Here is a 27160-nt window from a genome sequence, read left to right on the forward strand (position 1 = left end):
AAAGAGGGTTGGGAGGGGTGAATTGTGAGTTTGAGAGTTGCAGATACTAACTACTATATATAAAATAGATAAACAACAAGTTTCTATTGTAAAGCACAGGGAACTATATCCAGTATCTTGTGACCTATAATGGGAATAAATATGAAAAGAAATATATGTATGTGTATGTATGATTGATACATGATGTACACTAGAAATTGACACATTGTAAACTATACTTCAATTTAAAAAAATGGAAAAAAATGTGCTTTTCGAGAGCTGCCACTGAGCCAAGCATTGCATTGGGTTTGTCTCCATTGGTCTCATCCCTCTGGTCAGATGACAACCCTATTTTATAGGTGAAGCATCCAGCCTGCTCGGGGTCACTTCCTATTAACTGATTGCATCCAGACTTAAGTTGCAGTCTCCTGACTCCCTCTTTTAAAGAAATGGAATCCTATTTTCAGATGAATTTGATGTGGAAGGCAAATGGATCCAGAGGTTAGAATGGAGCCATACTGGCTGGGGAAGTGGTGGGCCTAGAGAGCCCTGCACCCCTGAGGTGGCCCCAAGCTGTCTTGTGGAATATTGGGGTTTCAAAGAACACAGCTGGAAAACCACGTGGCCCCAGCCACTGCCTCCAGAAGAAAGGCCTGGCTTGGCAGCCTGGAGGGGTAGACCAGCCTGGAAGCCCTGGGAAGCGTGAAGGTGGGTGACAAAAGAGGGGAGATGTGGAAAATGGATTTGCCAGGAGATGTCAGGGTGTCCCCAACCCCAGCAAAATTTCTGGGCCCGTGATTCAGTCCACTGTGGTCTCGTCCTCCGGTTTGAGACCATTGTTCTGATTTCTAGATGAATGAAAAGTAGGAGGAGCAAGAGGAAGAGGAGTCACTTGATCACCTGGAAGAACTGAGGTGTGTCTAAAAAGCATGTTCACAAACTGCTTCCCAGCAAGTTCGCTGTCACTGGCTGTAATTATTTTGCTTGCTCTGTCCCCGTTCCCAGACCGTGAGGCATAAGGGGTCAGGAACCTTTTCTGTCATGGTCAGTGTGGGCTCTCAGGGCCTGGTCCCATGGCTGGCACAGAGTGGATGCTCTATGTAAACACTGGTGAGTGACTGAAACAAAAGTGAACATTATTCCCATTTTATAGAGAAGGGAACCAAGGCTCAGAGGGGTTAAGGGGCTGTCCATAGACAGCCAAGCCAATTTGGATCCAGCTTTATTGTTAGCTGTGGAGCAACAATGAATTGGATGAATTTATCCACCCACCCTCGTCCTGCTGAGTCGAGATGGAGGTAGACCAGTAAGCCACAAATCCACCTTCCAGCCTCCTGGTCTAGGTCCCATCAGTCTGTCTGCTGAATGGGGACACAAAGACACAATCTCTCTGGGGCCTGGGGAGGACTAATCAGCAATTAGTGTGCAAAACATTTTCCAGACAAATGTTAAGTATTATTAGTATTTAAATTTAGTTTCATCTTCCCTTGCATCCCGACAAAAGGGAACAGATGGCCCTGGCTCCAGGTGGAGAGGGGGAGGGCGGGGCTGCTCTGCACCAAGCTGGAAGTTCTCAGCGCTCTGCCTTCCAATTAGCCCCTGCCTGATGCGGGAGCCCCGGGCCATGTGCTGCGGGTGGTGGAGAGGTCTTTCTTGTAGAAGCCAAGTGAAGGTCAGGAGAAAGCAGGGCTTGGGGTCTGAATTCCCCTTCCTAGCTGTGTGACGTTGACCAGATCAACGCCCCTCTCAAAACGTCAGATCAGGTTTGGAGTGGGGAGTAAATGAGACCCAATGTGAGAAAGAGCTGGCCTCAGCACCCGGGGCCATGTAGGCACTCAGTGAACCATGGGCCCCGTCCCCTCGACTCCTTTAGGACCCTAAGCTTCAGCCTGGTTTCCCCTGGAGAGGTTTTCTGAGAATTGAAAAACCCAGGGACGTAGAATCTTGTAAACCTGAACACAAGCCATGGTTCCACCACTTCTGTGATCTCCTCCAGCCTGGACTTTATGTTCCTTATCTGTGAAATGCACAGGATGCTGGCACCCGCTCTACTGCCTTGCAGGGTGGAGATCAACTGAGATGATGGCTTTGTAAACTCTAAAAGGTAGTATAGATGGGAATGATTGCTACCATTTGCTTCCTGTTTTCTGCCCCAGATCTCTGTCTTTTGGGCTCTGGAGGACAGTAATAGGAGGTAAGATGCTTGGACAAAATCTGTGTGTCACCACTCTGGCTGAACCCCAATTCTGGGCTCCACCCTTGCCTCTCCACCTGCCCCTATTCAGTTAAAAGACCAGAACCCAGAACATAAGTGATCACAAGTGGGCTCTGGATTCCTAGTTGCAGAGGCGTGACCTGAACAAGAAAACCAGTGCAGCCAAGAAAGCTGTGTCAGTCAAGCTCTCCTCGGGGCTGGTCAGCGGAGGGACCAACGGGGCAGCCTGGTGATGAGAATGGACTTTGGAGTCAAGCAGACCAGGGTTCAAATCTAGAATCTGCATCTTAACTCTGGGGCCCTGGGGCCGGGCTTTTACCTGTCTAAGCCTCCATTTCCTGATCTGTAAAATGGGGATGACAATACCCTCCTAGAGGGGGAGGGTATAGATCAAGTGGTAGAGCGCATGCTTAGCATTCATAAGGTCCTGGGTTCAATCCCCAGTACCTCCATAAATTTTTTTAAATGAATAAACCTAATTACCTCCCCTCTCTTCCAGATAGAAGGGTCACAGCAAGGATCAAGTTAAATGAGAGAAAATATGGAACCCAATGCCAGAATGCCTCCTAGGATGACTGCGAGCTTTCTCAAAGCAGAATAGAAAGGGAAAGAACTTCCAACTTGGTACCTTGTCTTGACCTACCACTGTTTTTACCTCCCTATTTTCCATGCCTCTTCGGATAACAACCCCTTACTATCTTGTCTGGAGAGCTGCCATAGCCCTGCTGTCCACCTGAGTCTAGCCCATCGGACCACTGCATTACCTTCTAGTTTAGGAAGGCCATGTGACCTAAACCAAGCCTATCCCAGCGAAGCCTAGGATGTTTGTGGGTGCTAAGAGGAGGGAGGTCCTGCCTTTCCAGTTGACTTGGAGCTGATGGACAAACACTTGGTGTCAGTGGCTACATCTCGGGACCTGAATTCTTGTTTTGGCTGCACCAGGCTCTGACAACTGTAGTACAATTTAAATTTATGTGCTACAGTTTTGTGTTTCCACTTAAAAAAACCCAACAAATTGTCTGCAATCTGCTTGGAAGACATTAACATAATACAGTTAACTTTGAGTTTACCTTAAAGTTGATACGCCTGCTTAATTTTCAACTTCTCTCCGTCCATGGTGTCCCAAATCGACCCCAAGGTCCTGCCTCCTGTTCTTTGCCGGTGTTGTTGACCCTACTTGGAACTCTCTCCCCTGACCTTGCCCTAGCTCACTCCACCGGGATCTCACTTCTGCAAACCTTTTTTTGACTTCCCAGGCTGAGCTAGCTGACCGTCCTGGCTACCCTCAACCCCTGTGCTTCCCCTGACCCAGGCACGAATCATATTATGTTGAACTTGCCTATGTCTGTCCCTGTCCCAGACTGTGAAGTCCTTGAGGGCAGACCCCACGTCTCCTCAGTTCATTGTCAGATTCCAGCTCTGAGCACAGAGCTTGGCACGTGAGCCCTTGATAAACACTTGCTGAGTGAATGAACATTTATTGCTATTCATGACCACAACCACGGCAAAAAAAAACCCCACCTCCATGTGTCAGCCTCTGAACAATTTATAAGCAGTGTTAATGTGCGTTGTCACATCTGTGTCTTCCCAGTATTTCTCTGTAGTCAATCTCATTGCTGGATTTTATATTTGCATGGACACTGAGGCTCAGAGAACTTGCCAAGATATGGGAGTGACAAAGCTGGCATTCAGAAGCAGGTCTTCCTGACTCCAGGTCCACCGAGTTCCCTCCATCTCAATCACATGCCAAGATGCTGTTGGTTTGGAAAGTGTTCTAGGATTTACCCCTAAGCGAAATCTCGTGCTGAAACTGTGGCCAACAAGGGTACTTCAGGGAGAAGTGGTCCATGATGGAACCTGGAGCCAAGTGCCCTGCAGACGCCTGGGCTTCCAGGTGTGATGAGTCCACAACTCACCAGGAAGGGGAACCAGCTGCAAGGAAAACAGGAGCAGGCAGTAGAGGGCACGCAGCAGCCCAGCCCGGGGTCTGGGGGCGGGGGGCTTCCCTAGAAGGGGCTGGCTATGACGGGGCAGGGTAGAGACAGTCCCCTCCAGTCTGGGGACCAGCTGACTTTGGGTGTGGGATCAGCTATCCTCTTCTCAGCCTCCCATTCCCACCCTAGATCCCTGTTGCCAAACCTTTCCAGACAAACCCATGTAATGAATGTTAAACCAAGTCTTCTAGGGACCACGGGGTAGAATCTGGGCTTTGGGCTAGAAGCCTTATTCTATCACTTACCATCCCTCCCTATTCCCGTTTGTCTGCCTAACTTTGACTTATCTTCAGGTCTCAGCTGAGATGTCCCCTCCGCCAGGAAGCCTTCCCTCATTCTCCATGTTTTTTCCATCATGGCATCTCTCATGTGTCCCTACCACTTCCCTCCTCCATGCTTCTTTTTTTTTTTTATAGAATTGAGCACCCTAGAGGCTCACAGTGTGTTTGTGTTTCTTGTCTATGATTCTTTGAGGGTGAGGACTGTGTGCTGTTCATCTCCACATCCTTAATAGGCAATGTCTCTCATCGGTAAAATGAAAGTGGCAGCTCCTAATCACAGGGAGGATTGTGAGGATTTGGTCAGAAATGAGATTTTTGAAAGCCTCCAAAATGCCTATGGGTGACATGCAACGTGGACTAGTCATTTTTTTCTTAGCTAATGTGATGGAGGGCTTACTGTGGGCAAGCAGATGCTGAGGGTTTCGTGTGTGTAGCCTCACTGGGTCCTCCCATGTTTCCTTCTTTTGGTCTGAGCAGATGTGATTTCAGGGCAGAGATGCTTTCTTGGAAGGCATGGAAGACTAGAGGGTGCAGCTGTGTCCCTGAGTCCTCCCTCACAGCTCTGACCTCAAACCTGCTGGGCCCACATTGGCTCCTTAGAGAGGGGATGTTCGCTCCCACTTTCTTTGCGCCCAAAGGTAAATAAGCCCCCTACTGCCTAGGGCCCTACTGCCCACTTAGCTGGCATTTCCAAAAGGAGCATAACTGAAAGCCAGTAAAGAGATGGGCTGTAGGCAAAAGACCAGCAGAAACAGCAGTTCCCAAACCCATGTTCCTGGTTGTGCAGGCCATCAGCGGGGCCTGGCAGAAAGAACCCAGACTCCAGAGCCCCACACACCTGGCGTAACTCCACGCTGTGTGCAACCTCAAATAAGTCAGTTCATCTCTCTGAGCCTCAACTGTCTTGTCCAGAAATGGGGCCATCTGGACCTAACTTTCTGTGTGGTTGTGGGCACCCACACCCCACATAGCGAGGCCCTCAATGAGCTTTCTTCCTCTTCCCGTATTTTCTCATCCTTCACTACGCTGAGCACAGGACCAGGCAGGAAGAAGATAAAGAGCTGTGGTTGGTTGAGTGCTAACTACTCCCATCTTTTGCTCTTAGAGACTGAAACTATGCTCAGTTCCCATCTGTATCTCCTGTACTACTTTCGGGGCCGGGTACCTTTTTGGTGCCGAGGACACATTTGCTGAAGGCATGAGAAAATTCCAGATGGTAGGACTAACAGGAGCACAGATAAGAGACACAGAAGGAAGACTAAGCAGAGGGTCAGGGTAGACCAGGAAGGAGCCGGATCTTGCTAGAACGAAGAATCAGGAAGTGGATAAGATGCTTTTGCATAATCTGTGCACCCAGTTGGAATGCCCTTTCTCTTCAGTGTATGACATACTTACTGACACACCACATTGCCTCTCTTAAATCCCAACTTAAATGTCACTCCTCACTAGGTTTGTTCAACCCTCTGGGCTGAATCAATTGCTGCTCTTTCTGTGCAGAATCCTTCAGAAATCTGTTCATACCTCAAGTAGGCACATTTACCCCTAGGTCATAGCTTTTGGTTTACCTGCCTGACCTCCTCTAGACCCTTTGAGGGCAGGCACCATCCGTTCCCTCTCTCTGGATCTCTGTGAGTCCAGGGGTCAGGAGCCAGCAGGCCCAGCCTGTGCTCCTTCCCCACCAGCAAAGGTGTGTTGTACTGGTGAGTGTTCTACTCAGAGCCTAGAACGGATGCACTTATGCCTGGACCCCTCCTCCTTCTCGGCGGCCAACTCAACGCCTAGTGGGGATGATGGGCTGATCTGGCCATTACTTGCAGGGAGCAGCGAGGGAGCAGCTGTTGACCTTGGAAATGGGGCTTGTATAGGGTGACTGGGTAGACGGGCTTTGGCACCAAGAAGCAAACCGAGTTCTAATCTTCTCTGCTGCTGCCTAACCTTAGGCAAAGTTCTTTCCCCTTTCTGGGCTTCAATGTCTCCTTCTGTGACATGAGGAATGGAAAGTGAAGGGACTGAGCTCTAGAGATAACTGATGTTCTTCCTGCGTCTAAAACCGTGTACATTTATCTCCTGGGCTTCCTGGAGACTGACAGACACACATAAACACTCATGTGTATACACACCTACACACAGAAACAGACACAGCCTACCCAGACACACACACACACACACAGGTTCACTTCAACATACTGACTTTAAGAAGCACAAAGAAACCCACGTACCTAAATGTCACACTTGCACGGGATACGGAGCCACTTGCGTTGCTGCAGACACGTATTGCTCCCAGATACACAAGGCTCGACTTTACAATACTCAGCAGATACACGGCCTCACCGACACCCACCAGGGTGTGAGTATGGGCACACACATTCCCTCTGGGGATCGGAGGCCCCTTCCAACTGATGGGGGGGATGCTTTGAATTTGACATACATCTCCCCTCTGTTGGGGGACATGTCCTCCTGCCCTCTCTCCCAGGTGGGGGGGCTGCTGGCCTCTTGGCTGAGCGGTGAGCAGAGCCAACGCCGCCCTCCACCCAAGGGGTGAGGATGGGGCTGGGGACGCATCTCCTGGGTTACTGCCTGCGGATGCAGTTTTTAAAAATAGCTGCCTGCTGTTTCCAGGAAAACTCGGGGGAATGAGGACTCTAGAGATTAGATATGACTTGTTCTCCGCCTGCCTGTGGTGCTGTGTGCAAGGGTGCCCCCAAGAGACCACCCACCAGCATGCCGCCCAGTCTCCCTGGTCATGCACAGCGGCCTTGGCAAAGGGGCCGAGGCTGAGGGTGTCTGGCTGGCAGGGGCGGGGTGTGCTTCAGCGCTAAACCGTCCCCTCCTGGAGAAAGGCTGCTGACTCAGCGACCCTGGGTGGGGACATCATGCACCTGCTGCAGGCGGCGTGATGTTGCTGTCTGTACCCGGGCTCTGCCCGCTCCCTGGTTTTGTAGCCTGGGGCAAATTGCTTAATGTTCCCTGAGTGGCAGTGTTTTCAACAGGAAAATTGGGCGAATCACCTCTCTGTCTCAAAATTAAGCCACAGAACATAGGTCCAGTCATCTCTCCCCTGCTTGGCTGCTTCCCTCCCGGGGTTGGGGGATAGGTCTGGTTCATTTGGGCATCCCCAGGCCTGCTCCCCCTTCTTGTCCCTCTTCCCAGTCTCCTCTGCTTACGTTGCTTCTCTCCAGATAACAGGGCATCACACATTTCTGCCTACAGAACCCCAGAGAGCACGGTGGGGGATACGGCCATGTCAGGGGGTCACAGGCACCACTAGGCAGTGACCTGGGACTGGCTCAGTAGTTAGATGGTGCAGAAATCAGGCTTCAGTGTGTCCCTGGGGAAGGGAAGCTGGTGGCTGGTGGTGCCCAGGGCTGATAAGCTGGCCACCTGCCGAACCTGGAAACCTGGTAGTGGCTGGCCCTGGGCTAAGTCTCTGTGAGAGCTGGGTGGTCTCCATCAGAGTGTTAAGGGTCTGGGCCTCATCCCCGGCTCTGTGCCTCCCTGACTGTGTGCCCCTGGGTACGAGGTACAGCCTCTGGTTTACAGGAAGACCTCTATTGTCCACGTCTCAGGCTGTGGAAAATACTTGTCAGCCTGTATACGGCCAGAAGGTATCATCCCCACTCAGATGGAGACCCAGGAGCGAGGAGACTTTGGGCAGTGGAGTCCTAGAATGTTAGTGCTGGAGGGACTGAGTTGGCCCAGAGAAGGCAAGTGGCCTCTCCAAAAGGCCCAGCAGAATTCAGAGGGCAGGTGTTGCTCCAGGCCCACTTAATGGCCAATGCTGACAGAGGGATTTGAGGCTCTGGTCTGGCTCTGGCCAACTCTCCTGGCAAAGGGGCATCTTGCTAGGAGGGGCTGAGGCTTCCTTCCAGAAGGTGAGCTATGAGCACCCCTGGGGAGGCAGCATGGTGTGGGGCAGCTGGGCCTCATCCCATGCCGTCTCCACTGCTTCTCTGCTGGCCTCTGATAATCACCAGCTTCTCTAAGCTTCAGATCCCCAACAAGCTGGGAATGGTAATGCCTCCCTTGCGGAGCTGTTGTGAACATCAAATGAGAGAAGCCTTAAGGCCACTCGTGAAGAGGTGGAATGAACTTCTCACCTCCCTGGTGCTGGTTTCTGCATCAGCTTCTGCTGCCCTTCACCCGCCCTCATAGGGCGAGGCCAATTCCCAAGACTCTGTGGATTGACAGCCAGTCCTGGGGCAGAGAGACGATGTGGTACAGAGGCAAAGTCAGGCGTGTAGGGGACGCATCCCGCCAGTGGCTAGTCCGCTCCCCAAGACCTGCTGGTCCCCATGACTGTGAACCACAGCATCTCTAGGAACAGGAGGGGCCTCACACCTGTAGGGTTGCTGGGCTGCTTTTTGCAGGCACTAGGGGCCTTGGAATATGCATCGGATGGAAATCACGTGAGTCTGCAGAGGCAGGTGTGAATGCCTGAGGTGAGACATTTAGAAGAGGAAGAAGCTGCTGGGTTATCTAAGTCACTGAGGCTCAGAGAGGGGCTAGGCCTCACCCAAGGCCACACAGCAAGACAATGACTGAGGCAGAACTCAACCCATGGTTCAGGAATCTCCTGGCCGGAAGAGGCTGAGATCACTCTGTCCAGCTTCCCATCCGAGAGTCCTACTTACAAGTCTCCAGGGACGAGGAGCTCACTGCCTTATAAGGGAGCTTATACATTTTGTAATAGCTCTGGTCCTTAGATATTTTCTCATTCACATTGAGCTAAAAATTTATTCCCAGTCACTCCAACCTCTTCCCTCAGGATCAACATGCATTGCTTGACAATAGAGACCACAGGCCACCAGTCTTCTGTGGTCTGGACTCCAGTTTTGCTCCTTTCCTGGTAGGACAGGCTGTGATGGGACCACCACACCTTCTCAGGGCTCAGGTCCAGATTTTCAAAGAATAAATCATGGAAACACCAAAGGCTGCCTCAGTAAGGATGTTCAATAAATGCATGAACAATTAGATGCTTTTATTAGTGAAGACAAAGTTGACTCAGAAGTAGAAGGGAAATTTTAAAGGCCTTTTCAATTTGTGATTTCCAGGTGAGGCAGTTAATCCAAAAGCAAATAAAAGCATCCAAGTGCCAGAAAAAAATATGCAGTGAAATGTAATATTTTGGAGGGTAAATCTGACTCCACTAAGTGATCAGAGACTTATACCTAAAATAGACTGGGAGCTCCTTGGGGAAGAGTCTGGGTCTTTCCATCATGCATGGCAGCCAGAGCTGGCCAGGGCACAAAGGTGGGCAATGATTACATGAATGAATGGTTTCAGTTTGTTGTTATTTTGAATGTGAAAAGGTCAAGTGCATCTCCCCGCTCATTCATCTCCTGGACCTTAGAGATGTGTTGAACAGCCTGGGAGCAAGACCACAACACGGATGCCAAACTCTGGAAGGTAGGGCGCCCTCCTGGATAGCTCCAGGCTGCTGGGGCAAGGAAATCAAGAGCATAACTGGTGGTTTTGCATTCTAAGCATTGATTTCCCTTTCTTTCGGTGAGGCACCCCCCACTTCCTTTGGGGAAGCTGCTCTTCCCCCAGGCTCCTCCCCTGTGGTTTAGGTGGGCTGAGCCCCCAGCCTGAGGCTCCAGGAGATGGCAGGTGACCAGGGTTTGGCCAATCAGTGCGGCCCATCCCTCTGGGCTACGGTGATTGGTTCAGGGATGGGCACGTGACCCATGAGAGGCCAACGAGACTCAGTTCTGCTGCTTTTGCTGGGGCTGTTGGAGAGCCCCCTTTGGTGGTGGGTTGCTAAGCTAGTGGGACCGGAGTCTGGAGCTGCAGGGGCCAGAGTTTGCCTGAGCATGAAGCGAACACAGAGGAAAGCAGAGCCAAGACGTGGAGAACCGAGATCTGCTCTCATCATTTAAGTTGCCTGATCCAGCCATGGTGCGAACCGGTCATCCCTTGAACTTCTCATCACCGTGCCGATAAATGTCCTTTTTGCTAACTTTGAACTGAGTTTCTTCCACTTGCAGCTGGAAGTGTGTTGACCAGGAGGAGAGTACAAGAGGTAAACTTCCGCTTCAGTTTTGAGGAAGCGGGTGAGAAGCCACCGCTCTCCAAGCTTCCCTGGGAATCCGAGTTGGCCTAAACGTCGGTTGGCCAAACAGAACAGAGGGGAGGGTAAGGCCCAAAAGCCAGGAAGCCACCCTGCCTCTCATCCCCACATCCAATCAGCCACCAAGTTCAATCCATTCATTCTTCACAAAATCTCTCCAGCTCAGTTCAGGGCCCCTCTGGTTTTCTCATGAACTGTCACTCATGCTTTGGAACATTTGCCTCCAGTTATGCCCTTGTGACTCTTTTTTCTACAAGCAGAGAGATCTTTCTTAAATGCCAGTCCGACCAGGGAAACTCTTGTGCCACAGCTCTCCAAAGCCTGGAGTCCATTACCATTGGCAATGGCATTCAAGTCCTTTCACCATGTGACCCAACCTAGCCTTTCCTTTAGTCCATTCCCTTCCTTTCGGACAACATAGAATCCTCCTTTAAATGCTCGCACGTGGTCCTGTCTTTCCAACTGTCCCTCTGTCTGAAATTGCCTTCCACACCAGGTTCAGCATACAGGTTGATCTTTTGTGAAGCTTCCCCATGTTTCTCTCCTGACTCAGTCAGCCCCACCATCCTCGGGCTCCCACGGCATCGTGCCCATTCTTTTATCTCAGTCCCTAAGCTGCCCTGTGGTCCTAGCTTATCTTTCTGTCTGTCTCTCCCCCCAGGCTGGGAGCTCCTCTGGGGCAGAGCCAGGCCTCATTCATCCCCAAGTCTTCGACACCCAGCTCATAGCTGGCACAGAGAGGAGCCTTACCGACCTCTGATACATTGCGTAATGCCCAAGGAATTGTTAGTGCTTCATTCCACTTACTATGTTTATTGAACTTAATCATTTAAACCATTTCTGAGGGAGTGGGGGACCAGAGAGTCAATGATTCAACCTCCACCTTGCTCAGGGGAGCAACTGTGGCAGGCTCAGGAGGTCACCCTCTCCAGCTGCTGGGATCTGAGATTTCCAGTTCACACTCATTAGGCTGCCTTGGGGAAATAAATGGGGTTTCCAGGAGGGTGGGGGGAATTTTCAAACCATCTTGACCCAATGCCAACAAAACCAGACGTGGAAGCAAATGGTGATGACCAGGAGGGCATTCACACGGGAGGGAGAGAGCCTCAACCCACCCTTGGCTCATCTGAGAATTATTGGACCAGAGGAGGACAGTGTGTTGAATTGATAACAGAGGGAGAACAGGGTAATGCTTTGCTAATCTCCAGCCCAGGAGGTCCCCAAAGACATAGGCAGTCAGATCGCTCAGCCCGGCTTCAACAAGAAAAGAGAAGGGAGGGAGGGGATCCCACCTCCAAGTTCTGTGCCCCAAGCTCCGTGCTGGGGGCTTGAATCCCCATTGTCTCTGCTTACCTTCCACCATCACTCAAGGAGCAAGATGCTGAAGGTGAAGGATTGGAGGCTCAGAGAGGGAAGATCATTAGTCAAATTCACCCAGCTGGTAAGTGGTGAGCAGAACTTCCTATCTAGTTGGCATGGCTGCCTCGCCTTCATCCCAGCTAGGCCAGTGAGGTGGAGAGAGCGTGAGTTTCACAGTCAGTGGGCAAACCTGCTGGAATCCTGATCTTGCTCTTTGCAGCCAAGTGGATTATGTAACCCACAGAGCCTCTTTGAGGCTCGATTTCCTCATATGCACAATGGGGCGTGGTAAGCCCTTCTGTCAGGGCCACTGTGTGAGGTCTAGGTGGGAGAATACATCTCCTGGGCAGGCGCATAGTAGGGGTGCAGTGAAGGTGCCGGCTACATTCTCTTTATTTTCAGATCCCTTGGACAATCTATCTCATTGCCAAGTTCTAAGTCAGCTGAAACTGGAGAGGTCAGGCCTCAGCCTTCAGTCCCCACCGATCCTCTGACCTTAGGCAAGTCCATTCACCTTTTCGGGTCTCAGTTTTCTCCTCTGTGAAATAGGAGTGCTTGGCAGGTTCCCTGTACCCCAACCTGGGGTTTTCCAAAGACAGTAATGAATGGGGGATGGGGAGGGAGGGCAGTTCCAAGCATCAGGGTAGGCTGGGCTAACAATGTTGGCATATTTCTCAGCTTTGGGTTGGAGTGATATCATCCAGTGACTTACCTCTTGCTGAACAAAGCTCTGACTGGCAGTTAAGTGTCTTTGATTAATAAAAAAAAATAGGGGAAATGAATTAATCATGACTTAAATGCAGTGTGTTTGGGAAACAGAATCTTTTAAAAACTCAAATATACTGGGGACAGGAGGGGAGCAAGTGTCCTTGACTGTGAAAGGTTGAGAAGCCCCGGGGTGGACGTCCATGGAACCCTCCAGCTTTGGACAGAGGACCTGCATGGCTGGGATCTGTGGGCGCTGCCGCTTAGGGACCAGAGGCTTGGTCCCTTTAAGGCTCTTCTCCCCTCCACTAAGCCCCAGGCCTCTGCAGAGGAGGACATGCATTATTGAAAGCGCATTTCAATACCTATTCTCTCTCCTCCTCCTCCTGTGGGTGGCAATCACAGTTTACATAATCTGTCTCTCTGTCCTCCCAGGCAGCTGCTCCCTTCTGGCTGAGTGGTTTGAGGAGGGGGAGGGAGGGGAGAAGGGAGAGATGTTAACTCTGTGCTGCCACTTCAAGTAGGGGCCAAGCTGCCTTGGACAGAAGGAATGAGAGCAGACATATCACACAGCCCCAGGTTCAAGTGTCACTTATGTGACGTGTGACCTTGAGTGCACCACTTGCCTACTCCTTCGTAATGCTGATCCTCTCCCATGGCCTCCATGATAATAGCTCTCAAATACTTGTTTCCAGCCCAGACTCCTCTCCTGAATTCCAAGTTCATCTGTTACCAGCTTGAGGGACATCTCATTGTGCTCACAGGCAGCGTAGGCTTAGCACATATCAAACTAGTCTCACCGGTTTTCTCCCAAACCTTTCATCTATCCATCTAACCACTCATCCATCCACCCATCCATCCACCCATCCATTCATCCGACCACTCATTCATTCATTTCAACCACCCATTCATTACCCATTCATCTAACCACCTAATCATCCATCCATCATCCCTACATTCAACCATCCATCCATCCATCCATCCACCCATCCACCCACCATTTACTAAGTGTCTAGCATTTGTCACCATGAGGGCTACAGCAAAACACAAGACAGGCATCATGTTTTTCCTCCCAATACTTAGATTACTGTGAAGGAGACAGACAAGTAAACAGGAAGTTCTAATAAATGTGATGAGTGTGACAATAAGGGCAGCGTAAGGTGCTAAAGGAGCATGGGGGTGAGTGGTACCCAATACAGCCCTGGGGGATTAGAGAGGACTTTTTGGAGGAGATGACAGCGAGGCTGAGACCTGAATGAATCTCCTTTTCCTCTGTGTTCCTTGTCTCCATTATCCAAGTGGATTAGCACCCAGCACCCATTAGCCTTCCTTCTTACAACAATGTAACAGCACCTCTTTGGGAGGACTTACCTCCCTTCCCACTGGTGGTCCTTCTGAACTGGGTGGGAAGATCATGTCATCACTAGCTCCAGAGGTAAGTGTGTGACCCAGCCCTGGCTATAGGGATGGGTTTGGAGTCAGTTCATTGAGCTCCAATCTTGGAGCTTTGCTGGAACCACCAGGAATGGGATATCCTATTTCTACTGGAGTCACTCAGCTGGTGGTGGGTGGTTGTCACTCCGAGAGGGAATGCCTGCTTCAGAGTGAGGCCAACGCATGGGAGACAGAACTGAAAGATGTTGGAAGAGTCTCAGGGTCACCACTTGAACCCCTGGATCCAGGTGTGCCTGACGCTAGCCATGTCAGATTTTTCTTTTTTTTCACTTTGAGCCATTTTGAGTTGGGTTTCCATCACTTGCAGTCAAAAGGGCCCTCATTAACAGTAAAGAGTCTCGTTAACAGCAGGAAAGCATTTTCACATCCTCTGTCTTGTTTGTTTTTCACAACAGCCCTAGGAGGCTGTTTACAGATGATGAAATGAAGCTCAGGATGTTGAGTCCGTGCAACTCAGACCCAGGTCTTTTGGACACGAAGTCCATGCTTTATTCAGGACACCTTAGAGATTAAGTAAGGAGGATGCTGGAGACTAGGACTTAGATCTGAGAGGAGAGGGAGCTAAGCAGCTAGCCCACAGGAGATGACCCTCCTCCCCGCAGTCAGCCCACATTCCACAACATGACCATGTTTCAAAATCTGACTAAAAAGTCACCTCCTCCAAGAAATCACCTGGACCCCCCTCCTTGATGCTCCTCAGCCCCCATCGGTGTCTCCTGGTATAACATCAGTCACTTTTAGCACCTCCCATTTTACTTTTTTAAGTCCATGACTCAGCTCCCTTCCAAGGAAGTCCAGGATTTACTCATCTTTGATTAGATTCAAACTCCTAGCCCCACGCCTGGCACCTAGTAGGGGCTCAATGCAATAAAAAAAAAAATCAGTATTTGAAGCAAATGAAAGTCCAGATAAGAAGTACATTTAGGATGTGAATTAGAGTGACAGGGAGATAGAGGCCAAAATTGAAATGAGACACAGAGACAGACACACAGAGAAAGAATGAGTCAGCAGGAGGGTAAAAGACGGGGGTGGGGGTGCCGAGAAGGAAAGACAGAGAGAGTCCTGGGTGTGGTGGTTCAGGAGGGTCTGCTGGTCTCGGCTGGGGCTCAGTTGGCCTTGCTCCTGGAGCTTTGCTGGGGGAACCACCCGGAAAGGGCTCAGGTTGCTCTGAATGCAGTGGAGTGGGAGGGATAAAGCTATGTGATGGATGGAGAGGAAGCTGGCAGATCAAGGAAGAACCCCTGTGACCCCCTCCCTGTCCCTGGGGGCAGGAGAGCCAGGTTATCTTGAGGAACAGACAGACCTTAGAGGGGATGGTCGGACTTGTCAATGAGGGAGGGAAGGAGGCAAAGTTGTGGAGGTCAGCAGCAGCCAGGACCTTCCAGTGCCACATCCTAGGTCGTCCCCCAAGTGGTGGCTGCTGCGTGACTCCCCCCTCCAGGAGCTGAGTTTGGAGCCCAAACCAGAGAAGGCCATGACATACCCTCGCGGGCAGCGGGCCTGTGACTTGCCCCGCTCTGCTCTGAGACCCAGTGGTTGCCCAGCTGCCCCTCTGCGTCACAGTTTTCCCCCTCCCCATCTCCATGGCCCTGAGCACCTTCTGAAGTGAGCCGGTTTACTGTGCCAACCTACTTGTTTATTAGCCATCTCTCCCCCTGCAGGGGAAAGTCCATGGAGACAGAGACCATGGGGGTGTCCTGGTGCCTAAAATGGTGTCTTGAATGCTCACTAAATGCTGAGTGGATTAATGAATGGAAGGACAGCAGGATGGCACTGTGCGGGTGTGTCTCTGTGTGTGTGTGTGTGTGTGTGTTTGTGTGTGACGGGGGTGGGAGGTTTGTTTGGCGGTGGCATTGACAAAGCACTTTACCAAGGCAAGGCTCCTAAAGTAAAGGTGTCTGGGCTCTGAGATGAGAGCCCTTGAGAAGAGAAAGGCCCTTCTGAGGCTAATTGTGTGGCTGTCAGCCTGAGTGTGGGCTGCTGAGGGGAGAGGGTGCCCCGGGGGGATGGATGCTCCTCCTGCCCCAGCCACACCTGCTCTCCAGCAGTGAGGAAAACTGCCAGGGACCTGTTATAGCTGCAAGAGACAAAAGGATGCTACTTAGGGTGGTGGGAGCCAGAGGACTGGGCCCTGGGCAAGGTGGGGAGCCCCTCCAGTCCTGGGCCAGTTGAGGGAAGGAATGAGCGTGTGTCGCCTAAACCAGGGGCCGCCTTATTCCAGGCACAGAGCTGGCTCCTCTTCACCAGGCTCTGCGGAAGGGATCATTGAACCAGATGAAGAGCCTAAGGCCCAGGGAGGTAAAGTGACTGATCCAGGGCCATGCAGTGAGTGTTGGCAGGCCAGGATCCAGCTCGGGTTGGCCCGGTTCTTCCGTTCACATCACTGGCCATCCAACAAAATATTGGGGTTGTCAGGCACTAGGCTTCTGATGCCTGCTCACATCTGCTGGACTTTTGGGGAGATGCTAGACTTTGGGGGAGGGAAGAGGAAGGAAGAGGAGAATTTTCTCTTGTGTGAAATAAGGAATGAGAGAGATGTCTTGGTAAATGTTTATTCACTTTTCTTTCTGTTTCTTTCTGTTCTGTCCCTTCTTACATCTTCCCACTGTGGTTTGAGATTGATGAGGAAATGAACTCAGGGTCTGTGGCCCCCTCCCTTGGGCTCTACTCCCAGCTCCAACCATGAGACCTTGGGCAAGTCATTCCCCTCTGTAGGTCCAGACACTTCCTCCGTGAGATGCTGGTAACATTTCTGACCTCTCAGGGAGGCTGTGAGCACTTAAAGAGACAGAGGAAGTAGAGGAAGCCTGGCACCTAAGTGAGATGCCACTGTATTAGCCAGAGGATCCAGAGAACCTATTTCCACAATCCCAGTCACCCCCCTTGGCCACCCAAGATGACTCTCTGAAATGAAAGGTAGACCTTGTCTCTCCCCTTCCAGGGACTTGAACAAGCACTTCAGGAAAGATGATGTCCAAATGGCCAGTAAGCATATGAAAAGGTATTCAACCTCGCTAGTCATCAGGGAAGTGCAAATTACAACTACCACGTGCTTACTAGAGTGGTTAAAATGGAAAAGCCAGAAAATGTCAAATACCGGTCAGGATATGGAGCTACTGGAACTTTCATGCAGTACAATGGGGAGTATACATTGGGACTCCCATTTTGGAAAAAACACTGGTACTCCATGGGGAATCTGCATCCCCCGTGATGCACTGATTCTACTCCTTGGCATAAACCCGACAGAAATGTAGATAGATGTTCATCCAAAGACACATGCAAGAATCTACATGGCAGCACTTTTCATAAGAGGTCCAAGCTGAACACAAACCAAGTGTTTATCAGCACTAGAATGATGAATAGATTTTGGTACAATTGCACAATGGAATACAATTTAGCAATGAGATCAAACTCTGTGAATGTGAATGAATGCAACATGATAACAATAAGAAAGAATCTCAAACACAATGTTGAGTGAAAGAAGTCAGATACAAACCACTGCATGATTTCATTTACATGAAGTTCAAAAACAAACCAGCTAATCATTGGGGTTAGAAGTCAAGACAGTGGTTCCTTTGGGAGGATGGTGACTGGGGAGGAGAGCAAAGGGGGCTTTGTGCGATGCTGGTAAGTTCCTGGTTCTTGGTTGGTTACAAGGGTATGTTCGCTTTGTGAAAATTTATTGAGCTGTAAACATATTATACAACCATTTTTATGAATGCAGATTGCATTTCAATAAAAATTTTCTGCAAAGTGCCCCACCCTTCCATGGCACCCTCCTAGCCTGGGACAAGGTCCCAGCTCTGTGGCTGTCATTCAAGGTCCTCCGCTGCCTGCTCTGGTCCCCTTGTCATCACTCCCTACCTTAAGCCACAGAGGACGGTGGGCAGGTCTTCCCACAGGCCAGGCTGTTTTTCATCTTTGTGTCTTTGCCCTTGTGGTTCCTCCGTCTGTCATCTTTTCTCCCCATTTTTGTCCACCTCCTCATCCTTTCCTGAACACCACATGCCCAGCGGGGCCAGGTACCCCTCCTCTGAGGTCTCACCATCCCCATCCCACACTTCCTTTCATCTCAGCAATTCCCATATGGTTTTTAATATCTTTATCATATGCCTGTCCCACTCCCCCAAGATCAGGACCTGCAGTGGATTCATATCTCTGACCCTAGTCCTCAGCATGAAGCCTGGCACGGTGGACAAACAGTGAATGTTTGCAAAATGAATGAAGGCATGCTCCTTCTTATTTTGAGCTCCTATTCACTCCTCTGTAGCTTCTCTCATTTCATCCCAAGCTGGATCCCCATCATTGTCCTGCAACAGTCTTCCAGAGATTTCTCTTCTCTGGGATCCTATCTCCCATGTGATGGGTTTCTCTGTCTCCTCTCTGTCAACTGGAAATGGACGCAGATTCCCCTACTCTGGACCCCTCCCCTCCTTCATTCTCACCACACTCACTTCCCCTAGATGGCTCCTGGGAGCCAAGGTACGGATTAGTTGTCCAGAGAGGGGAGTTTGGCCAGGCACCTTTCCCTCAAACTCAGTCCCTGAGGACATCAGATCCTCCCATCACAGACACCATGGGAGTGGTTCAAAAACAGAACAGGATGCTTGGGGGTTTGTGGGGAGCTTTTTGTCACCAGAGGCATGCAAACAGGAACTGGCTGACGCAGTCAGGAGTGCTATTGGTGGGAGGTTCAATTTGGTCCCTCCAATTCAGTGGAGTAAAGGAAGAAAAATAATGTCAATTGAGGTACTGCTGTGCACCAAGCCCTTTCCATGCGTCACCTCGTAGACTTTGCGCCATTGTTCTGGGAGGAAAGTGTTATCATTGTCCCCATTTTAAAGATGACGAAACTGAGGCTCAGAGAAGCGAAGAGTCTTGCTAGGAATTTGACATATTAAGAAAGACCTAGAGTTTGAACCCAGGTCTTTCTGATTCCTAGGGATGTCCTCTTTCTAGAGCATGTCTAAGACCTTTTGATTCCATTCCAAGGAAACACCTGCTGTTGCATTGTACCCAGCCTGTCGAAGTCATGGTGTGTGCCTCTGAGTCCCTGGGGGTGCCCACTGACCCACCATCAGCCATGTTTTGGGCCAAGGGTGATGGCGAGGACCAGGAAGCCTGAACGCATCAGCATTTGATCACGGAAGAGAGCCCCTCTGAGCAGCTGCAATCACTCCCAGTACATCGTGGACTGCAAACGAAAGGCCAAGGGGCTAAGTGTGATTTCACTATAAACAGTTTACTCATTGGCATTTGCCCTCTATTTTCCATCAATTTGATTTTCATTTCTTGGTGTTTACTGATTGGACAAATGAGGAAAGGTGGAAAGCTCAAGCTAATGAAATTCTCTCCCTCCCCTACTTTTCTGAATGTCTTGAGTTAAACTCACAAATTAGGAGGCACCTCCATGCACTGACCTTAAGATTTCCATTGCTTCCTGTGAATGACAGGCCCTGGCAGCCCCACCGGCAACCTGAGTCCACCTCTTAGACCCCGAGTCTTTCCAACACCGTGAGCTGCAGCCCAGGGTCTGTGCAACAGAGACAAGGACTCTGAATCCCCATGCATTCCACCTGTATTTCCAAGCCCTTATAGTGAGAAAGATCACGGGACTACTTCTGGAAAGAGCCAGTGGATGTCACTTGTATTTAAGAGTGGGTGTGAGTTCTCTGCTGGCCCTCTTGCCCTGCCCCCTAATGATGGGGCTACCCTGAATCCCTGAGCCACTTCTTGGAAGGAAGCTGCCTGAAGAGTGGCTGGCCCCACAGCAGACTTCACTTGAGAGAGAACCAAACCTTTGCTATATTAAGAGATTTCAGGATTACTTAATTTAATTAAATTTGCAGAGATTTCAGGATTAATTTGTTACCATTGAATAACCTGACAAATACAGTCCCTTAGCTCCCCTGCCCTTTTTGCAATGCCGCAGCCCCTCATATGTGTCAGGTATTGTGCTGGGCATAGACATAAGATGTGGTGGGTACCCTGACTCTCGAGGAGACGGTGGATGAAAATGAAAGAGTTTCTCTAATGCAGAGCGTCAGTGCTGTGATAGGACGACATCCAGGGTCTGTGGGAGTCCAAAGAAAGGGTAACAAGGTAGAAAGAGGGGCAAGTCACAGAAGGCTTCCTGGAGGAGGTGATTTCTCAGTTGAGTTGCAGTGGATGAATAGAAGTTAGTCCAATGGCCACAAACTGATGGCTTGTACTGTTTGGTCAGCACAATATTTAATTTTTTTCCTGGTAGTTCACAATATTTACAAATGAGGAGTGTCACAAAGATCTGGACTTGAGGCTTCACTTAAAAAATCAGGATATTAACCCTGGGTGGGTCCATGGGCTTGTATGATAACAGGTGGCCGGGGCTAATAAGGGTGGCCCCTTTCAACAGGCATGCCACTGCTGTTAATCTTTATGCATTTTCTCCTTGCCAGCCAGCAGACAGTTGGGTTTGCAACCCCTGAGTGAGTAATTCTTGTTAGACTTCCTCAGCTCAGTGGATCCTTTTCAGCCATGGGGCCCAGGGCCAGGCTTGTCCAGCCACCTCCCTCTCCAGACCATCAGAGGATCCAAGAGCCCTTCATGGTAAGCATGCGAGACCCCTGCCTGGCCAACCACTGGCCCCAGATGGGGTGGACCCTGGCCCAGCCATGGTGGGAGAAAGGAAGCCCCAGTGATGGTCCCACATAGCCTGGCCCCCCTTGAATCCTTGTAGTAGACATTTGCTGCCCAGAACCCATTCCTCCTCCTTCTAGTAACAGCTCCTTGATTTTCTTTTGGGGAACCATCCCCTCCTTAGTGTTCAGCCTTGGAGGGAGTCTAACCAAGCCTCCAAGCTCTCTGCTGGCCAAGAGGAGGACAAAGGACACATGCCAGACCAGCTGGTGTCCCTCCAGGGGCTGGGAATCACGAGCAGACTGATGAAAGGAAGTAAAAACACTTGTGGCTGATGCGTCCCAAAAAGGAACTTTAGAAAAATATGGCCTCAGCTCCTGCTCCCAGGCCCCTTGTCTACGCTGGTCCCTGTCCTTTCCTGACCCAGACCACCAGCCTGCCCTTTCGTTCTGGGTGCTCTCTGGTCATCTCTTAAGGACCCCTGCTTCTGTTTGAGTGAGGCAGATTTGGTTTCTGTTGCTTGCTACCAACACACCGTAACTCATAAACAGCCCCCTTCAAAGGCTGGCTTGAATGGTTTGGGGTCATCAGACTCCCCTGAGCACCTAGCTGCAGAGATCCCTTCCAGACCACTCTCTAGGGGCAGCCCTCACTGTACTGACTGCTGGCTGCCGCTGCCCTGGTCCCTGGACCCCTGGCTCTGTCTGGGGGCTCCTTTGCCCTCCCCAGGACAAAGCTTGCCCCAAAGTCTGTGGCTGGGTTGGGAGACATCCACCTTGTGGGCTCATTATGGCCTCTGGAGTTGAGGGACTCCTTGCAGGACCTCTGGGTTTTCTCTTGGTCAAGGACCACCTTTATCTTACTTCTGTGCATACATCCTGCTTGACCCGCTCTTCACTTCACACTGAACAAAAGTAACACACTCGCTTTTTAATCTTTAATTCATGTATGTGAAAAGGGAACACGAGTTCATTCTCAGAAACAGGACACCGCATTGTGTTCTATAAATGGAAGGTAATGGTAAAAAATATATACATGGGAAATACAATACTGTTATTCATTTTCAGTTGGATACTGTTACCAGCTGAAGGCTGAGCCTCTGTGTTGAAAAGGAAGATCAACAAGTGTGAGGGAGGCGGGTGGGAAGGGACAGACTGGAAGTTCAAAATTTGCAGATACTGACAGGCATATGCAGAATAGATAAACAAGACTATACTGTGTAGCACAGGGAAATATATACAAGATCTTGTGGTAGCTCACAGCAAAAAAAAAAGTGACAATGAATATATGTATGTCCATGTATAACTGAAAAATTGTGCTCTGCCCTGGAAATTGACACAACACTGTAAAATGACTATAACTCAATAAAAAATGTTAAAAAAAAAAAGAGAAAGAAAATTAAAAAAAAAAACCAAAAAACAATTGTGAGAGAGGCTTGAAGGAGATGCTGATCTCCAATGGATCAACCGGAAAGGAGGTAACTCCCGCCGGTGGTATTTAACTGTGCCTGAACGACACTTCAGGTGATCTCATGGGCCACTGATGGTTGCCTCCCACTTTGTGGACACTGCCTCAGGAGCCTGCCTGCCTCAGGAGCCTGTGGCCAGCTGGCTGCCGGGACCCAATCTCTGCCGTTTGCCTGGACTTCGTCCCTACTGTCTGCCTGAAACGGATTCCTGCTGCCCGCCTGCCGCATGCCCAGCATGCGCTGTATTCCAGACGGAGCCCTTCCTAAATGACAGATATGGCGATGGGTGTTTTTCATAGGTTATCTCAATGTTCCCTGCGTTTCAGTCACTTTTGTTCCACCTTCATGATTTCTGCTGTGTTGCGACTGTTCATTCATTTAGTATTTTCCTTTAAATCGATTTGCCTTTCAAAAAGCACGGCATTTTATTTTAAAAGGAAATGCTACATTCTTTCCATAAATCATGGAGTCTAGCGCGCTGCTTATGTTTTGCTAACGTGCATCAATTGTGAGCTATTAAAATAATAAATGTTCATCCATATCCCACCTGAAACCACTGTGCACACCATCAATCACACGCGTGCCAGCCTCTGGGAAATACTGCAGCATCTCAGTTCATGTTCACACATCCCTGCAAGGAGGGTTTACACATAAGAATGTGGAGGCTCAGGGAGTCCCTGAATCCTACAGGTGGGAAGGCTTGGGGCTGAGATCTGAATCCAGACCACCTCACTTAAAATGCCTAGGCTATTTCAACACTAGTGCTTTATAAATGCATTTTTTTTTTTTTTACATCCAAAGAATCTTTTAAACATGAAAATGTGTGTGGACATCCAATGTATAAAGAAGATAATATTGGAGCTTTTTAAAATTTAAATGGGATTTTGGGGGAAGTTTTGGGGGAACTTCCCTTTCTCAAACTCATCTTACAATGCCCCACGAGCGCCTGTCTCAGAAGTCCAGGACTCTGAGGAACATTATTTTTAACCTACGCTGTACCACCGTGTCTCTTAATTCCATTTAGTCCAATTTTTCCTGTAAGCCATACTCCTGAGGGGCAACTTGGAGTCTATGCTGCCCTTTCTGGCTGGACGTCTCTACCCTGAACTTTTGCCATCTTGAAATCCTGAAAATTTCCATCTTTCCCTCTTGAAATCTTCCACTGGCATTGTAAGTCTCACTCTGGCCTAATTACTCATGCATTGAACACTGATGTCTAACCTGCACCCAGAGTTTTAGATGGCACAAGGCAGGGACTGAGCAGAATTGATGTAGCGTTTCTGATGGCTTCTCAAGCCAGTGTGGGAGACGGATACGCACAGACACAGCTGAATACGATAAGGTTTTGAGAAGCCACAACTCACAGGAATCTGTTTTGTTGTCTCAGCGCCTCCCTCCCTCAGAGGCCTGGTTGCAGCCTGTGATGGGTAGTGCCTGAGATGGGGCCAGCAAAAGGGGACCCCCGTGGTGCTGGCTGACCTCCATATTGCGATGCCAGAGGTCTTGTCTGATTCTGCACTGTGATTCCTGGGTCACTGTTCCCTTTAGCAACCACTGCCTGATGGAAGTCTAGAGTTAGACTCATACCTCACTCAGGCCCCCAAACCCTCATCCCAACAGGAGGACCAGTTTACAGCCTTGCCAGCATCTGCTATATGGGGCCCTGCCTAACTCCTGGCCTTTGCCTGCCTTCTCCCCTCATGGGGAAGTCTGTTTGACCCACTGAAGTGCATGCTACCAAAGGGCCTTCCTCTGTCAGGAAGAAAGGAATCTGTTCACGTAAAAATATGGAAAAATCCTGACAGAGTTCCAGTTAGTTTTAGAGACTCCTAAAGGACGTTCAGCCTTGTGGTGCTCCCTAACCAAGCCAATAGGCCACCCTTTTCCTTCCTATGGCTCTGGTCCTCTCTGAGATGACTCCATTTTCGGAAAGCTCTGAATGTCCCCAGCACATCACGCTTGGAGTCACCCCTGTGCTTTGGGACCAGGTCTAAGCTAAGCTTGGGTTCCGGAAAGCTCCTCCCTTGCCAGGACCTAGAGTCAGGTCCACCCACAAACTCAAAACAACACAAGGTGACACAAGCCAAGTCAACTCAGGTCAGTTCTACTCAACTCAACTCAACTCGATGCACGCTTACTGCCTGTCTTTCTGTCTATTCCTTGCCACTCCGAGCCAGGCTCTGGTTGGGGGAAAGTTGGAATCTGACAGCAAGATGCACCCTTTACTCTCAAGGTGTTTCCTACTCTGAGCCTAGATTCAACACTCAAAATTTCCTTGAGCTGAGGGAATCCCTTCCACAGGGGCCACAGGAAGAGCTTCTCTTTCTGGCCCGGAGACAGCCCAACCAGCGGCTTAATCCCAAAGCCTGGCTTCATTTCCAAGCCCTTAATCCCACAAGGCTTCTCAAATGACCCTCCTGGATTTGCATGACTTCAAAACTTCAGAATGTAGAGTCAGTTGGTCCCTCACCCTTTAGGATCTGGTTCTTATGGGTCCTGAGCATCTTCATTCATTTTTTCATTCACAAACCTCATTGAGCGCTCATATGGGAAAGACACCTTATAGACATTATATCATCTAGTTCTCAGCAATCAGTTTGGGTGAAGAACTATTAAGAGGTCAGCTAGGTTGTAACCCAGTCCAAATCCCACAGCTCATGCTCTTCCCGCCTCATCCCACTGTCTCTTAGAACAATTGAATGGAATCCATAATGAAGGATAGAGATCACCGAATGCTTAAACAAACACATGCTGTATGGAGGGAAAGAGTGGATTCATGAGTATTTTATGAAAGGCGAAATCCCACTTGACCAGTTTAGTAGACTGCTTCGAGAAATGGACTATATACGGAGATAAAGGGCGACTTTCACAAAATGCCTTTGTCGAGTTTCCATCCCAAAGCCTATTAATAAAATTGATTCATTATAGAATTGGGCAGAGGTGGGTGGGGAGTGGGAGGGAGTCTATTTTTGCACGGATAGACAACGGGCTTAGAGACAAGAAAGGGAGGGTGGAGATAAATGGGTGCTTTTTCAAACGGAGAACTAGTGTTCCCCAGGAATTGGGACTGAGTTTGGTCTTACATAACACTCAGTGCACGTGCGTGAGCACCCAGTGTGTGCGGGTCCTGCAGTAAACGTGAGGGATGCCCAAACAAGCCAGAGTCAGCCCCACCCCCACCGGAGGATCCCAAGGAAGGAAGTGCTCAGTGACAACTTTAAGTTTACAGAGAACAGGACGCTCCTGAGGGCTGAAATGGCAGGACATTGGAGAGAAACTGAAGAAGGTTGCTGCAGGATGGCAGAGTGCCCCAGACAGCAATCAGAAAATTTGAGTTCTGGGACCAGCGCTGTCGCTGACTTGCTGTGTGACACTGGGCAAGCCCCTTCCCTCTCTGGGTCTCAGTTTTTATTCCTATACAATGAAAAAATTGGACTGGATGATTTTTAAGGGTGTGGTGTTCTGGATGGAGGACAATGACTTGATATAGGATTAGTTATGGTTATGAGAAAGTCTCCATACATTGTGGCCACCATGTCTCCTTCTGTCCCTGTGCTGTGCAAGGAGACCACTCTCTCTGTCTCTCTCACTTGTGAACAGTGAGGATGAGGCAAAGAGCCATGAGGTCTGTGATGCTGGGGCTGGGAGCCCAGCCTGGAATCCCTCTGTGGCATTCTCTGCGAGTGACTCAGCGTCGTAAATAGCTCCCATCTGGATGAGCAGCGATATCTATAGCGATCGAGCGATCTCTGTATCCACACACTCTCTCTCTGTGCAAATATGTGGCTCACTGTATGCTAAATACGAGGTGGCCTGGAGACGTTCCTCCTCTTAAAAGACTATTTGGTATGAAACTCAAGACTGTTTATTTAAAGAAACGAGTTTACAACTATGCACGTTGGATTACTGGTAGTGGGTGGTGGGGAAGAGGCGATGTGGATGAAAGGATGCTGGGTATGACCCAAGCTTGGGGGACACCTGGAAGAGGAACCAAGGCTGACTGGTCCACCTTTCATCTTTTTGTCTGCCACAGGGGAAAGGGTAACTAACATCACGCACGAGATGCTTGGATCCCGGGGTAGGGGTGTGAGAGGAGTGCTGGGCTGGTTCCTCAGTGCAGAAAACCACAGATCAGCAGAAAAGCACAGGAGCTGGGAATGAGAGGAGAGCAGCTTCCAGCCCTGCTCTGCCCGGCCGTCGATCTTGGGCAATTCAAAAATTCACTCATTCATTCATCAAACAAGTACCAACCGCCTATAAGGTGCAGAGACCACGTGGGGATACAGACAAGAATAAGTGGGTTGGAGTTCAGGTTTAACTGTATGACTTCAGGCAAGCCCTTTTCTCTCTCTGTTCTTCAGTTGTCTCCTCTGTAAACTGGGGATAATACCGCCCTAAGGTTTTTGGGGAGCATCATTGAATACGGTAGCGCACGTGAGGAAGTGCTTCTCTGTTGTAACACGAGCTAACACCATTCTAACACACTGCCAGATCGATCCATCTCATGCCCAGTTAGGAGTGCTCTCAGCGACTGCACAGGGGAAGTGACATCATGACCCCCTTCAGCAGCAGGGGGGTGGCGCACTCTGAACGCCGCCCGTGAGTGTGACCCTGGGCAGCACCCTTACCTTTGCTTCCTGGCCAAGCTGTGGTGCAGAAGCTTTCAGTCACCGAGCAGAGCAGGTAGCATCCCAGGGGTGCACAACTTCCTGGAGGAGGAGAGAGGGTATTAAGAGCTGGGGGGAGAGAGCTTCAGGGGGAGTTGGCTTCCCGGATGGGCATCGGACCCCGGACGGGCATCAGACCCCGGACACCTCCGAGGGCACGCCCTTGCCTCTGCTGAGGCCGCGCTAATCCTCTGGGTTCCAGCAAGGCGCAGGGCGGGATGGGGCGCTGCCTGGCAACAGATCCCCCCCGACCGCACCTCACCTACCCGTGACGGCAATTGCGCATCTCGATCATGGGGTCAGGCAACACTTGTGTGGCACCACTGACTGACTGCACTGCTTTCTGGCT

The 27160-nt window shown here is 50.0% G+C and overlaps 1 protein-coding gene across 1 annotated transcript in view; it reads right to left on the reverse strand.

The window, feature by feature from the left end:
- CPLX2 (complexin 2) overlaps nt 1-27160 on the reverse strand; it is a 77225-nt gene that overhangs the window by 39331 nt on the left and 10734 nt on the right. Inside the window, exon 2 of the mRNA XM_010946224.3 lies at nt 26773-26853. The gene's annotated coding sequence lies outside the window, so the exon portion shown is untranslated. The remainder of the gene's footprint in view (nt 1-26772; nt 26854-27160) is intronic.

Source organism: Camelus bactrianus, chromosome 22 (genome assembly GCF_048773025.1).
Source record: "Camelus bactrianus isolate YW-2024 breed Bactrian camel chromosome 22, ASM4877302v1, whole genome shotgun sequence".
Classification (NCBI taxonomy): Eukaryota; Metazoa; Chordata; class Mammalia; order Artiodactyla; family Camelidae; genus Camelus; species Camelus bactrianus.